The sequence below is a fragment of the Antechinus flavipes genome, chromosome 2 (assembly GCF_016432865.1).
Source record: "Antechinus flavipes isolate AdamAnt ecotype Samford, QLD, Australia chromosome 2, AdamAnt_v2, whole genome shotgun sequence".
NCBI classification, from domain to species: Eukaryota; Metazoa; Chordata; class Mammalia; order Dasyuromorphia; family Dasyuridae; genus Antechinus; species Antechinus flavipes.
In genome coordinates, this window is record NC_067399.1 from 246203855 (window position 1) to 246216824 (window position 12970).

A 12970-nucleotide genomic window follows, 5' to 3' on the forward strand; every position below is an offset into this window, starting at 1 on the left:
GTCTGCTGAGGGCCTAAAGTCTCTCCCACTTCAATCCTCTTCAACTCAGTTGTCAAATTGATCATCTTAAAGCACAGACATTCAATAAACTCCTGTGGTTTCCTATCACTTCTAAGATCAAATATAAAATCCTCTTTGTTTTTTAAAGCCCTTTATATATCATCTGACCCCTTCCTACCTTTCCTGGCTGCTTATTGTGCTTTATTCCCCCTTCAATATATTTTGTAATCCAGTGACACTGGCCTACTTCCTTGATACTCCATCTCCTGACTCCAATCATTTGAACTCCCATGTCTAGAACACTCTCCCTCTTTATCTCTGTCATCTGGCTTCCCTAGCTGCTCTAACATCTCAGCTAAAGTCACACCTTCTCTACAAAAAAAGCCCTTCCCAGTCTTCCTTAATCTTGGCACCTTCCCTATGAGACTACTCCTAATTAATCCATTTATCCTAAGTATACTAGTTTGTATATAGCTGTTTGCATGTTGTTTCTCACATTAAACTATGAGTCCCTTGGAGGAAAGAACTGTTTTGTGTGTATATGGCCTTCCTTTGTATCCCCGGCATTTAGCACAGTGGCTGGCACATTTTAGGCACTTAATAAATGCTAGATGATTAACTAATATTACTATCTTTCCCAAGTACTACAACCTTAAGAGTCTTCCTTGATCCTCCCCCTATCCTTCAACTCCCATATCCAATCAGTTACTAAGTCTTACAAATTCTACCTCTTTTAATTTTTATATCTACCCTTTCTTGTCATTTATAAAACTTTTTATCTTATTCTAGTCCAGGATTTCTATCAGATGAGTATAATAGCTTCATAACTGGTCTACCTCCAGTCATCCTCCACATAACTGCCAACTGATGTTCCTAAAATTCTGATCTGACCATAATGCCATCCCATGTCCCCTCCTCCTCCCACCTATCTTCAATGTTTCCCTGTTGTCTCTAGGACAAAATACAATTATCTCTGGCTTAGCATGAAAGGCCTCTACAATCAGACTCCCACCACTCTTTTATCAATCACTCCCCCTTATGCATTATTTATGAGGTCAAATCAGCTTGCTACCTTTTTCTTGCAGGCAATATTCCACCTGTCTCCCATTTCTGAAGCTTTGTACAAGATGGCCTCCACATCCTGAAGAAACTCCTTGCACATGATAGAATACTTAGCTTCCTCTAAAGCATAGTTCAAGTACTATCTCCTACACAAGATCTTTTATCTTTAGCTGTTAGTACTATTTTCTTCTTGAAATTATTTCATATTGCTTAGTATGTATTTTGTATTTACTTACTTATGAACATATTGTATCATCCCAATAGAATATAAGCTTATGGCAAGATCTGTTTTTGTATTCCAACAAAGAGCACAATGACTTGTATACAGTAGGCACTAAATTATATTTTGAACTGAAGCACTTTAAGTCTCCTCATCTATAAAGGGGATGTTATGAAGAAAATATCTTCTAAGTATAAAGGATTACAGGTCTGGAGCTGAAAAATCTTATAAGTTTAAATTCAGCAACTCTTTTTCAGTTTTTGAGAACCCCAGTCCTTAACTTTTAAAAATTCATCTAATTCATAAAGCATTTCTATCTTCCAGAATAAATGCAAAATTTATGTCCATACTAAGATTGCTGTGTGAAGTTAAATAATGTAAGATAACCACAGCAAAACTTTATTTTTAAAAACTTCATTAAAAAAATTTTAAATATTATGTTCAAATTCACTTAAAGTGTTGGAAGAGACAGGCAATTAAAAAAAGGTTTAAGTCTCTTTAAGCAGTCTGTGGAAAGAAGTTAAAAAAAAAAAACAGTAGAAAAAGTAGAGTTCATCAAGGAAACCATGAAGAAAGAAGGATCAAGTGAATTTGGTTGCCAGCAGTTTAACACCCTCTGTTTCTAAAGAGTTATGGGGATTTGGACGAATGGAGGAGTAAAAAAACCACACAATATGATCTTTCCCCCAAATTTTTGTTTCTAATATGTAAATGGTTAAGGGGAAATTTTTCATTTAGCTCAAATTTATGATTTTATATAGAGAAGTGTTTTATTTAGAGAATTACTGGATACAGTTTAGAAACTGTACATCTGTTATCTGTAGAGTTTTAGAGAATTGTCCAGGGCACAAAAAAGTTAAAATTTCTTATTCAGACAAAGCAGGACTTTGTCATTTTGTCTCCAAATGGAAGCAAGTGCAAACAAATTGAATATCTTCATTTTGGGAAAGGTAATAACACCTCCTTCCTCCTGATTTGAATTCCACTCTCACTCTAATTCTTTTCTAACTGAAAACTATCCCTTTGAATGTTGGTCCCTCATCTGGATTATTTTCAATTACTTTACTGCTTATGACTACTTTGGGCTGAATCTGGATTAATTAAACTCCAAATTTATTTTTGGGTTGCTGTTAGGTAACTCATTTCCACGTACATATCAACATAGAGTTCAAATAACAATCTGCTTTTCTTTATAGCTTGCTTGGGGGTAGGGTGGAGGATGAAAGTGGGGAAAAATAATAAAGTAAATAAGGAACACAGCAGAGAATAAAAAAGCAATTTACAAGAAAGTAAAGGAAAAAACAGGACATTCATGAATATAATTTCTTCTATCAGTATGTATACTTTCTTGATGTGGTAATTTGTAATTATATATTTTGTATCCTCCCTGATGTTTTGATGGGCACTTGACAATGTTCTTTTATTTGTTTGTTTTGTATTCCTTTTCTGTTTTTCTTATTCTGTTTTTTCCAAATAAAATTAATTTTAAAAATATAACAATCTGATCTCAAACTGTGCCTGTTATGCTTTGAGGGACAACTTACAATGTTTGCAGGCAAAATACAACGGGAATCCTAAGTATTATCAAGCCGCATGGCATACAAGTATTTTCTTTAATGATAGAATCTTTTAAGTTGAGACGAATTCTCTCTGAATTCATCTAGTCAAATAAAAATCTCTTTAAATAACCTCAACAGAAGTCATATAAGTCTCCTCCTCGAGCCCTCCAGAAGACTCATCTCTTTTGAGGAAGCTTATTCCACTTTTGGACAACATCAATCACTTAAAAGTTGGCTTTTTTCCCATTATATTTCATTGAAATGTTCCTTTCTGCAACTTACATTCAACAACTTCAGATTCCTAGTTCTGACTTCTGGGGTCAAGCAAAACAAGTTTAATCCTTCTTTTACATGCCCTATACTCAAAAATTCAAAAGACTGCTAAATTGTCCTTTGAGAGGATGCATGGTAAAGTGGTTAATTCTGAACTTCTGAGTTAGAAAGATCTGGATTCTACCAGGGATCATGCTTCTGCTATCAGTTTATGATCATGGGCAACTCACTTGATCTCTCTTTCAGTTTCCTCATTTATAAGATGAGTATTCTAACATTTTTTATAGTCCTAAATTTATTCTCCTAGATCCTTCTCAGGCACAGGTACAATGGGACTATCATCTTGAGAAAGCTGTTCACAATTTTGAACACTGTCCCTTTATAAATGAAACCTAAGGTTAACCTTTTTAAGTTGCCTTGTCACAATGATGACTCATACTGAGCTTTCTTTTAGGCTAATTAAAACACCCAGATCTTTTCCACATATTTTATTAACAAGGCACCCTTACCTCCTGCATAGCTGTACAACTGATTTTTTTAAACCCAAGTATAAAATTTTACATTTAACCTTATTACATTTTTTATTAGCTAGAAGCCATCAGTTTAGTCTTGTTTTACAGAACAATACTGTACTTCTAAATGCCAGTTTTAAATTATACCCATGTTTAATAAACATGTCATTTATATCCATGCTTTAGGTGCACACACAAAAATATCTGGTATTGACAAAACATTTTAAGGTTTGCAAAGTATTCTACAAATTTTATTTAATTTTATTCTCATGACAATAAACCTAATAAACCTAAATAATAATAAACCTAATAATAATAAACCTAGAAAGTGGGTGCTATTATAATCACCATTTTGCCAATGAGGAAAGTGAGAAAGACACAAATTAAAGGACTTGTGCAGTATCATACAGCTAATAAGTGTCTGAAAACAGATTTAAACTCAAAAAATACTTAGCACAAAGCTAAGCATAGAACTCTACTTGAGACATTCCTCTAGATTAGTAGTGTTCCATATGAATCACAGATCTTTGGATCCAACTGTACAATCAGTTTTGAATCAACTTTAATGATATATTCTAGACTTTTTGACACGTAAAGTAAAGCTTACTTTTCTTAGAGAATTAAAGCATTCATTCTCTTCCCATTTTTGAAATTCAGGATTGTTTATCTTTCTCTACTATTATGGCTCTTCTATTCCCAATTTTTCAAAGCTCAATGACAACTGTTCAGCAATCACATCTGTAAGAAGCCTGGGCTATGGAATCATGGGAGTTAGGGTAGAACAGATCGCTGGAGATTATCTAGTACAACCATGTCATTTACAGTTAAGAAGACTGAGGACTAGAAAAGGTAAGTGACTAAAGAAGATCACACATGGTTTAAGGAACAGAGCTAGGACTTGGTCCTAGCTGGTCTTCAAATCCATTGCTCTTTAAACTATTTGCCACTCTCCAATTCATCTAAACCTGATGATTTGAACTTCCTGAGATCTTATTATTTATATTGGGTTTTAATTCCCTACCAATCATTTCTGTTCTACAGGGATTTACAAAAAACTGTTCGTTCCACTTTCTATTGTCCATTTATAGTTTTAATCAGTCCTTTCAGTTGTGTCTACTTCTCATGATCCCATTGAGGATTTTTTCCTCCCGCTCATTTTACAGATGAAACTTGAGGCCACCCTCCAGGCCCAGAATTCTATCCACTGCACCATCTAGTGGTCATTCATTATCACTGCCCTATCTGCCCCATTTTGTAGTCTTTCTGATCATCTTTCTTCTGGCAATGGTTTTTATCTTTTACATGCGCGAAGAGATTTCAGAGCATTTTAGCCTTTCTAATATTTTTCTTACAAGATCACAAGTTTTATTTATCATATTCATCAAATTTCATTCATTATCAGGGTTGTACTTGCCTTTGCTTATACTTTTAAAGATGAATTCCTAATGCACAAGTATTTGGTAAATGTCTACCATTTGCAACACACCCTCTCACAGCCTTTTTAGATAATGCTCTCTTTTCTCCCTTATCTGCCTCATTTATATTTACATCATCAGAATTTCATTACTGAGAGCATTTTAACCCTCTGAAACTGACATCTCCTAGACTGTTAAGACTCAGGGCACCTAATTATCCACATTTCTGAACTCTCAGAAATATGTTCTTCAATAATGTTATTCAAATGTCCTTTACAACATTCCCCATTTCTTACTCTGGAAAATCTTTAGCTTTTAAAAAGTTTTATTGATTATTTCTTTTTATGTTCCAGTTATTTCTGGATATATCATACCTCCAACCATAACAAAGAAAAAAAAATCAGTTAAGAACAAATAACAAAGAAAAAAAATCAGTTAAGTATAAATAACCACCAATAGCCTCCCCTCTTTCCTCTCCTCCTTAACTCTCTAACAAATGGAAGGGCAGAAATGACATCTGGCTATCTGAGCAAAAAGGGTACACACACTTTACCCTAAAGCAAGTAGGCGAAACTAAATGGTACAGTGGATAGACTGTTGGCCTTGGGAGGAGACAGTGAATTAAAATTTGACTTGAACTGTGTGACCTGGGCAATTCACTTAACCCTGTCTGCTTCAATTCCTAATCTGTAAAATGAGCAGAAGAAGAAAATGACAAATCACTTCAGTATCCTTGCCAAGAAAACTCACATAGGTTAGAAAGAGTTGGAAACAACTAATCAACAAAACAATTAACAACAAAACAATCAGTGTTGAGATTAAATCTTTTGCCATAAAGACAACTTATTGATGCTAAGTGAAATGAGCAGAACCAGGAGATCATTATACATGGCAACAACAAGACTATATACAATGATCAATTCTGATGGACATGGCTCTCTTCAACAATGAGATGATATAGATCAGTTTCAATTATTCATTGAAGAAGAGAGTCATCTACAGCCAGAGAGAGGACTGTGGGAACTGAGTGTGGACCACAACGTAGCATTCTCACTCTCTCTGTTGTTGTTTGCTGGCATTTTGTTTTCTTTCTCAGGTTTTTTTTTTTTTTTCCTTCTTAATCCGATTTTTCTTGTGCAGCAAGATAACTGTACGAATATGTATACGTATATTGGATTTAACATATATTTTAACATATTTAACATGTATTGGACTACCTGCCATCTAGGGAAGGGGGTGGGGGAAAAGAGAACATTTGGAACAATAGATTTTGCAAGGATCAATGTTGAAAAATTACCCATGCATATGTTTTGTAAATAAAAACTTTAATAAAAAAAAAAAAAGACAACTTAATGAATTATTGCCTAGGACAGAATTTTGCTACAGTGTATTAGACTATGAGCTCCTTGAGAGCTAGAACTATCTTTTGCCTTTCTTTGCATCCCCTGTGTTTAAATAAAAGGCTTGGTACAGGGTAGGTGCTTAATAAACACTTGTTGACAGCCATAACATACTCATAACATACAAATTATGGCTGCTACTATACTTAGAATTTTTTTCTGATCTGATCTTGCCAGTTTTTTCTCATAGGAAAGTTTCGGTTCCAATTTTGGTTCTTGCTGTTAGTCATCCTTAGGTTCCTGTTCTATCCTGAACTGAACCTCACTTACCTGAACTTTAGACTTATTTTTTGGGAATACTGCTTCAGTCTTCCTGCCATGATCTAATTAATGTCGCTTCAAATGTTGACACTGCCCTCTTCTTTCAGTGTGACACTTTGAGCAACCCATCTCCCTGTATCTGAATTCCATGGTGATTCTCAATTGATCTCTCCAGTACTGGCAATATATCTAGATGAGGTTTTTTTCCTCTTCTTTTTTTCTCTTTTTTTTAAAAGACATGATCAACCAAATGATTGCAGGATTTCAAGTTACAAGGGCCATGAGAATAGATCTAGTCCAAATCTCTGATACCCAACACCTCTCATCTATAAGATGAACAAATTTAGTTCCAAAAAAGTTCAGTGACAAAGAAAATAAGTAGCAGAAGTGAGATTTGTATTAAAAAGCACAGCTATGTTTCTCTGAGGATCAAAAAAGGATTTGGTTCATGATAAATTAAGTTTTCTTTCCACTCTCTCAAGAGGTTTCTATTTGGAAGAAAGTATAACATAAAATAAACTGTCAATCTAACTTATTTTAGTTCTTTGCTTATTTTAAATTTTGATTAGTATGACAGGACATAATTAATCTTTGGATAAGCTGAAAAAAACTGACTTTCTGAGTTTGCAAGCCTAAAATTCAGATCACATGCCCTGGTGAGTCAACCAAAGTACAAACACTAATGTGATCATGGTGCTGATCTTACCCATTCTGATACTAAAGATCAGTAAAGATTTCTTAAACTAGGTGAGATTTAAGATGAGACTGGAAGAAAGACTAGAGAACAAATTGGTATTATTGTTGTGATTGCAAAAGGCATGACAATCTATTGACCTAAGGGTCTTTTTATAATCCCTGTGCCTGCCTAAACCAGAGGTTCTTAAATTTTTTTTTTATCTCACCCACATCCATGAAGTCAATTGATCCCTTCTCAGATTAAATGAATAAAATATATGATTAACAAGAAAAACAATTATATTGATAGGGGTTTTTTTTATACATATACACATACACATATATATGTATATGCATTTATACTTATCTTTAAACATTTACGCAGGTCTGACTTAAAATCCCTGGCTTAGAGGTCAAAGCTCCCTTCCCTGGCATGAAAGACTACCACTATATGTATTATATTACTAAATAGAGTATAAATTCCTTGAAGACAGAGGTTGTCTTGTTTTTGCATTTTTATCCCCACAATTAGAACATAGTAAAGCACTTAATAAATGCTTAATGAATTGAAATAGATATTAATAGATCATATTATCAGATCCAACCTCATATTTTATAGAAAAATCTAAGGCCCATCTTCAATCAGTCAATAAGCATGTATTAAGTACCTGCTCTGTGCTCAGGCACTGTGTCAATCATTTGGGATACTCTCTGCACCCCACCCCAAAATAACAGAGCAAAAAAACAGTTCTTACACCCTAGGAGCTCACAATCTAATGAGGGAACTCATGATTTAATTGCTGTTAGAAACAATATTATTCCAAAAAACTTTTTTGTATACTACTTATCAGTTAATAATAGCATTAAAATATTTAAGTCACCTGTTTAACAATTCAGATTACAAAATATATTTTATAAATTTATATTGACTAGCATGTCTAAATTAGTAAAAAACTAATTATTAAAATATTTCAAAAGAAGTAATTATTTTCAAGGAGCTAGAACTAGGCTAGCTAAATATTATCTAATGGATTTTCTTTTAGCATATTAAAACAATAGTATAAATAATATTGGCCTATATTTACATGTTATTTATCTCATCTGTATGCTCTGAAAGTGTTCCTTCTTGTACTATTCAGTTATTTTGTTCTGTTCTATTCCATGGGTGGAATATAGCCTTAGTCAACTCCCTTGTGAACCATAAATTATTAGATAAGCAAAAGTCACCTAAACAAGAAAAAAAAAAAAAAAACCCACCACATTTCCTAATGTCACTATCATATGCAATAGACAGTACTCAATCCCCCTCATCCAAGTCCTTAAAAGTAATGTAACTTACAAAGGTAATTTTCATAGCACAAATATAGACCATAAGCTAGGTGATTTGAAAGAAATTTTAGAACCACAGAATTTAATCCCCTCATTTTTTACACATGACAAAATTCTGAGGGAAAAAAAAATAATCTGAACAAAGCAATAAATATATGAATCTCCTCACTCCATGGATTTTCTACTACACCATAATATACCAACCCCTATCAGAAAGAACCCTATCTGAAAGTGAAGTCTAATTTAATGAGATTCATTTATAATTCATTATAATTATATAACGAAATTCATTTATATTATCAGGCAGTTTATATTCTGAGTTTATATTCTGGTTTTTTTTTTTTTTAAATATAAGTTCCTACTACAGTTTAAATCAAAATAAGGTTTTTAAAATTATATTCTTTTTATGTGAATAAAGCCCGAATTACATTAAATAAAATTAATATTTTTAACCAAGAATTAGAATAATTTGGAAGTGAAATAGGAGATGTCTGAAATTTTTATTCTAGCTTTTAAAAAAGGTAATTAGGCAGGACTTCATGAATTATAAATTGAACAGGAATGATGTCTACCTACACAGGCCCTGTAGATACCCAAAATAAGAATAATTTTAAAGTTATGATCTGTTGGAAAAGTTAACACTTTGCAAAATATTGAAGAATTTTAATTTCTACTATTTTAAGAGAGTGCTATCTTTAGACCAGTGCTAAATATTAAGCTAAATGTGTATTCTCAGGATTGCTACATTCTTGTGCACTATTGAATAGTTAACCTATTCCCTAAAACATCAGGAAATTCATGCCATATAGATATTTGACATTTTATATTTAAAAAATACCAAAATTAGAAGTAAAAGATATATTCCAGTTTGTAAGATTATGAAATCAGACCTTTTTTTCTGCATTAGTTCTTTCATTCATACTTGTGATTTTATCAGTGGGAGATAGTTAAGCTGACATTAGTTTATGACTTACAGGCTTAGAGAGTTATCTAGGGCATTGAGAGGTTAACTCTGCCAATATATGCCAGAGACAAGATTTGGACCTAGATTTTCCTGAATCCACATATGCTCTCTATCTAACCATTATGATAGGTTTGTTTTCATTTAATTGCCTACATGTGCTTAAAAAGAAAAAAAAACTACTTTTTAATGAAAACAATGTAATTCAAGTAAATTTAGTTTACAAGAGAAAAAAATTTTAAAGAGTCTTCCTTGTGGAAAATATATCAGTCTTTCCTCTCATAATTTTTGAGCACCAGCACATAAATTTTCAAAGTCACTGTCATAATAAAGTTCATAAGCTAGCTTGTACAGGCATCGTTACCTCACTTCTTAGAAATAATCAGAACAAAGCAAGAAAAAACAGGGGCAAAACTTCAAGCATGAGGAATTTGGAAATTTAATTCCTAACTTCCTAAGAATCAATCATACCTTATGACCAGCACTGTCCCCCATCTAATACACATACCTACCCACCATGTTTTCTCTCAGCTGTGTGACCAATATTCCCTTGCCTCTGTTGCATCACAGTTAACAGCTATCATTACCCATACCTCTAGGAGGATCACTCAAAGAAAACTCAGTTCAACAAAGGAGCATTAGAACTGACTTCCATCACTATCAAATTAACATAATGGTTTTAAACATTTGTCATTTATGTTATTTAAAGCAAAAGGCTTCAGCCTCATCTATGGTCAGCTTCATCCATTGAGGCCACTACACTGGTTCTCTCAGTAGACCTAGAGGAAGACACTTAAGGATAGACAGAGGAAAGTCTCTTAGTAGTATAATGCTCCTTGGGGTGTGCAAATTCTGAGGCTATCTTGTGAGAAAATGGCAAGAGGCTAGATCAGATCTTCAGCCTTTGGCTCCCCACAGCAACTGCCTTTTGTTATCTAGTGACTGAGGTTAGAGAAGATAATTACTAAATAATTACTAGTTGACTGGGATTCTACATCTCCATCTTTATTATTTCCTTTCTTTCCCTACCATTAAAACATCTTTTCCTCTTTCCCTTGCAGCTCAATGTCTCTAGAAGAGGCAGAATCAATATCTTTCTTGGGTAGAAACAGGCCCATTCTCCAAATCTCAGAATTATTAGAGAAGGAAGGATTGTAGGCTTCTCTTTCATCCCTGTCTTACATAAAGAAAAATACATCCTTTCTTATCAAGAAAACCTTGCTATAGGTACCCTTGACCCCATTCTTTTTTCTAGATTTTCTCCTATGTTATTCCTACTAACCTTCAATATTTTCTTATCTATCAAATACTTCTCTGCTACCTACAAATACCCCAAATCTTCTCCTTAAAAAAACAAAACAAAACAAAAAAAACCATCATTTGATCTGATCATCCTGGCTATTGTTTTCTATCTCTCTCACCTCCATTTTTTTGGCTAAACACCTTTAAAAAACTTATAGTGTTTCCATTACCTCACCTTTCCTCTCTCTTATAAACTCTGTAATCTGGCATCCAACCTCTTCATTCAAATGAAACTGCTCTCTGAAGTTACTAAGGATCTCTTACTTGTTAGATCTAATGGTCTTTTCTCAATCCACTTCATTCTTCATTCTAGTGAAGTCTTTGGAATAAACACATCTTCTCCTGAATATTGTGTCTTCTTTTTAGGATTTCCTGACACTGAAGCATCCTGGTTCCCTAACCACCCCCTCCCTTTACTTTGCTGAAAGTTCATCTAAGGCATCCACTAACCATAAGTATTGTCTAAAGGTTTTTATTCTCTCAATACCAGATCTTTTTTGATCTTAGTAAATGGATTCAATTATCATTTCTAAGCACATAATTATTTATTCAGTTTTAACTTCTCTTTTGAACCCTACTCTTGCAAAAACAATTGTATTGAATATCTAAAATTGATTAACTCATTACACAATTTTAAAAATGTTTTATCGGGCAGTTAAGTGGTACAGTAGACAGAGTCCTGGAGTCAAAAGTTCAAATATGCCTTCAGACACCTGCTAGTTTTGCAACTCTGGGCAAGTCACTTAACCCTGATTGCCAAAAAGGAAAGAAAGGACTGAGGGAAGGAAAGAGGGAAGAAGGAAAGGAGGAAGGAAAGAAAAGAATGTCTATCAATTTACATAAATAATAAGAACATATGAGCTTATTATTTTATATATTATTAAGTTAGATCTTTTTCAACTTCTCACTCTCCCATCTCCCTCATCCATACTTTTGCTAATGCCTATTGATTTTTACCTTTGTTATATCCCTTGCATAACTTCCTTTTCTGCTCTGAAATTGTCACCATATTGGGGCAGGTTCTCATTACTTCAAATCCAGACCAAGCCTGTTGCCTGATCTCCTTGCTCCAGTCCACCCCCTTATCATCTGTGAAAGTGATCTTTCTAAATCAGAGGGCTTCTTGCCCATTCAATAAATTCCAATGGCTCCCTAGCACCTCCAAAATCAAATATGAGATTCTGTTTGGCATTCAAAGCCTTTCACAACTTGTTTCCTCCCTATCTTTCTAGTCTTCTTGATTCTCTGTCCACTGACATTGATCTACATGTTGTTCTTCACCCAAATAATAGCTCCAAAATGTTTTTTCTCTTCATCCCCAACCCCTAAGTTCTCTTTCAAGTCCTAGATAAAATCCTACCTTCCACAGGAAAACTTTTCTAATCTCTTTGAATTCTAATGGTATTAGTTCCAATTCAACCTGCATATAGCTAGTTTGTATATTATACACTGATGTTTATATGTTGTTCTCCCCGCCCCTCCCCATTAGACTGTGAGTTCCTTGTCTTTTATCTTTCTTTGTATTCCTGGCACTTAGCACAATGCCTGGCACACAGCAGCACTTAAAAAATGTTTTCTGACTAATTTTATGTTTTGAGTTATTTGCATGTTCTCATTTCCAATGAATGAGAGGTTTTAGCACACTAAGCAGTTCCTGGCACATAATAAATACTTAAATGCTTGGTAACAAATTGAGAATCTCACATCTTCTTCATATAAAAAAGGAGAGAAGCTAAAGAATACACTTTAGATTGCTACATCGAATCAGAAGTTGATCTTCAGTATTCTACTACTGAATTACCATTTAATATGTCTCTAAGGTTCCATTCAACTCTAAATCCTATTTGAACCTATAAAAAACAATGAAGCTCTTGATAATCTACTTACTTACTTTATCAGAGTTCTGCAAATTAACCTAATTTAAGTTCATCTAAACAATTCAAAGTTCAAGCTAAAATAGCAAAAAAGATAAGGCACCTCATATCAAACAAATCTCAGAAG

At 33.7% G+C, this 12970-nt stretch overlaps 1 protein-coding gene across 1 annotated transcript in view; it reads right to left on the reverse strand.

Annotated features, from left to right (window-relative positions):
- Positions 1 to 12970, reverse strand: part of LOC127546568 (serine/threonine-protein phosphatase 4 regulatory subunit 1-like) — a 68181-nt gene that overhangs the window by 44822 nt on the left and 10389 nt on the right. The window lies entirely within an intron of this gene.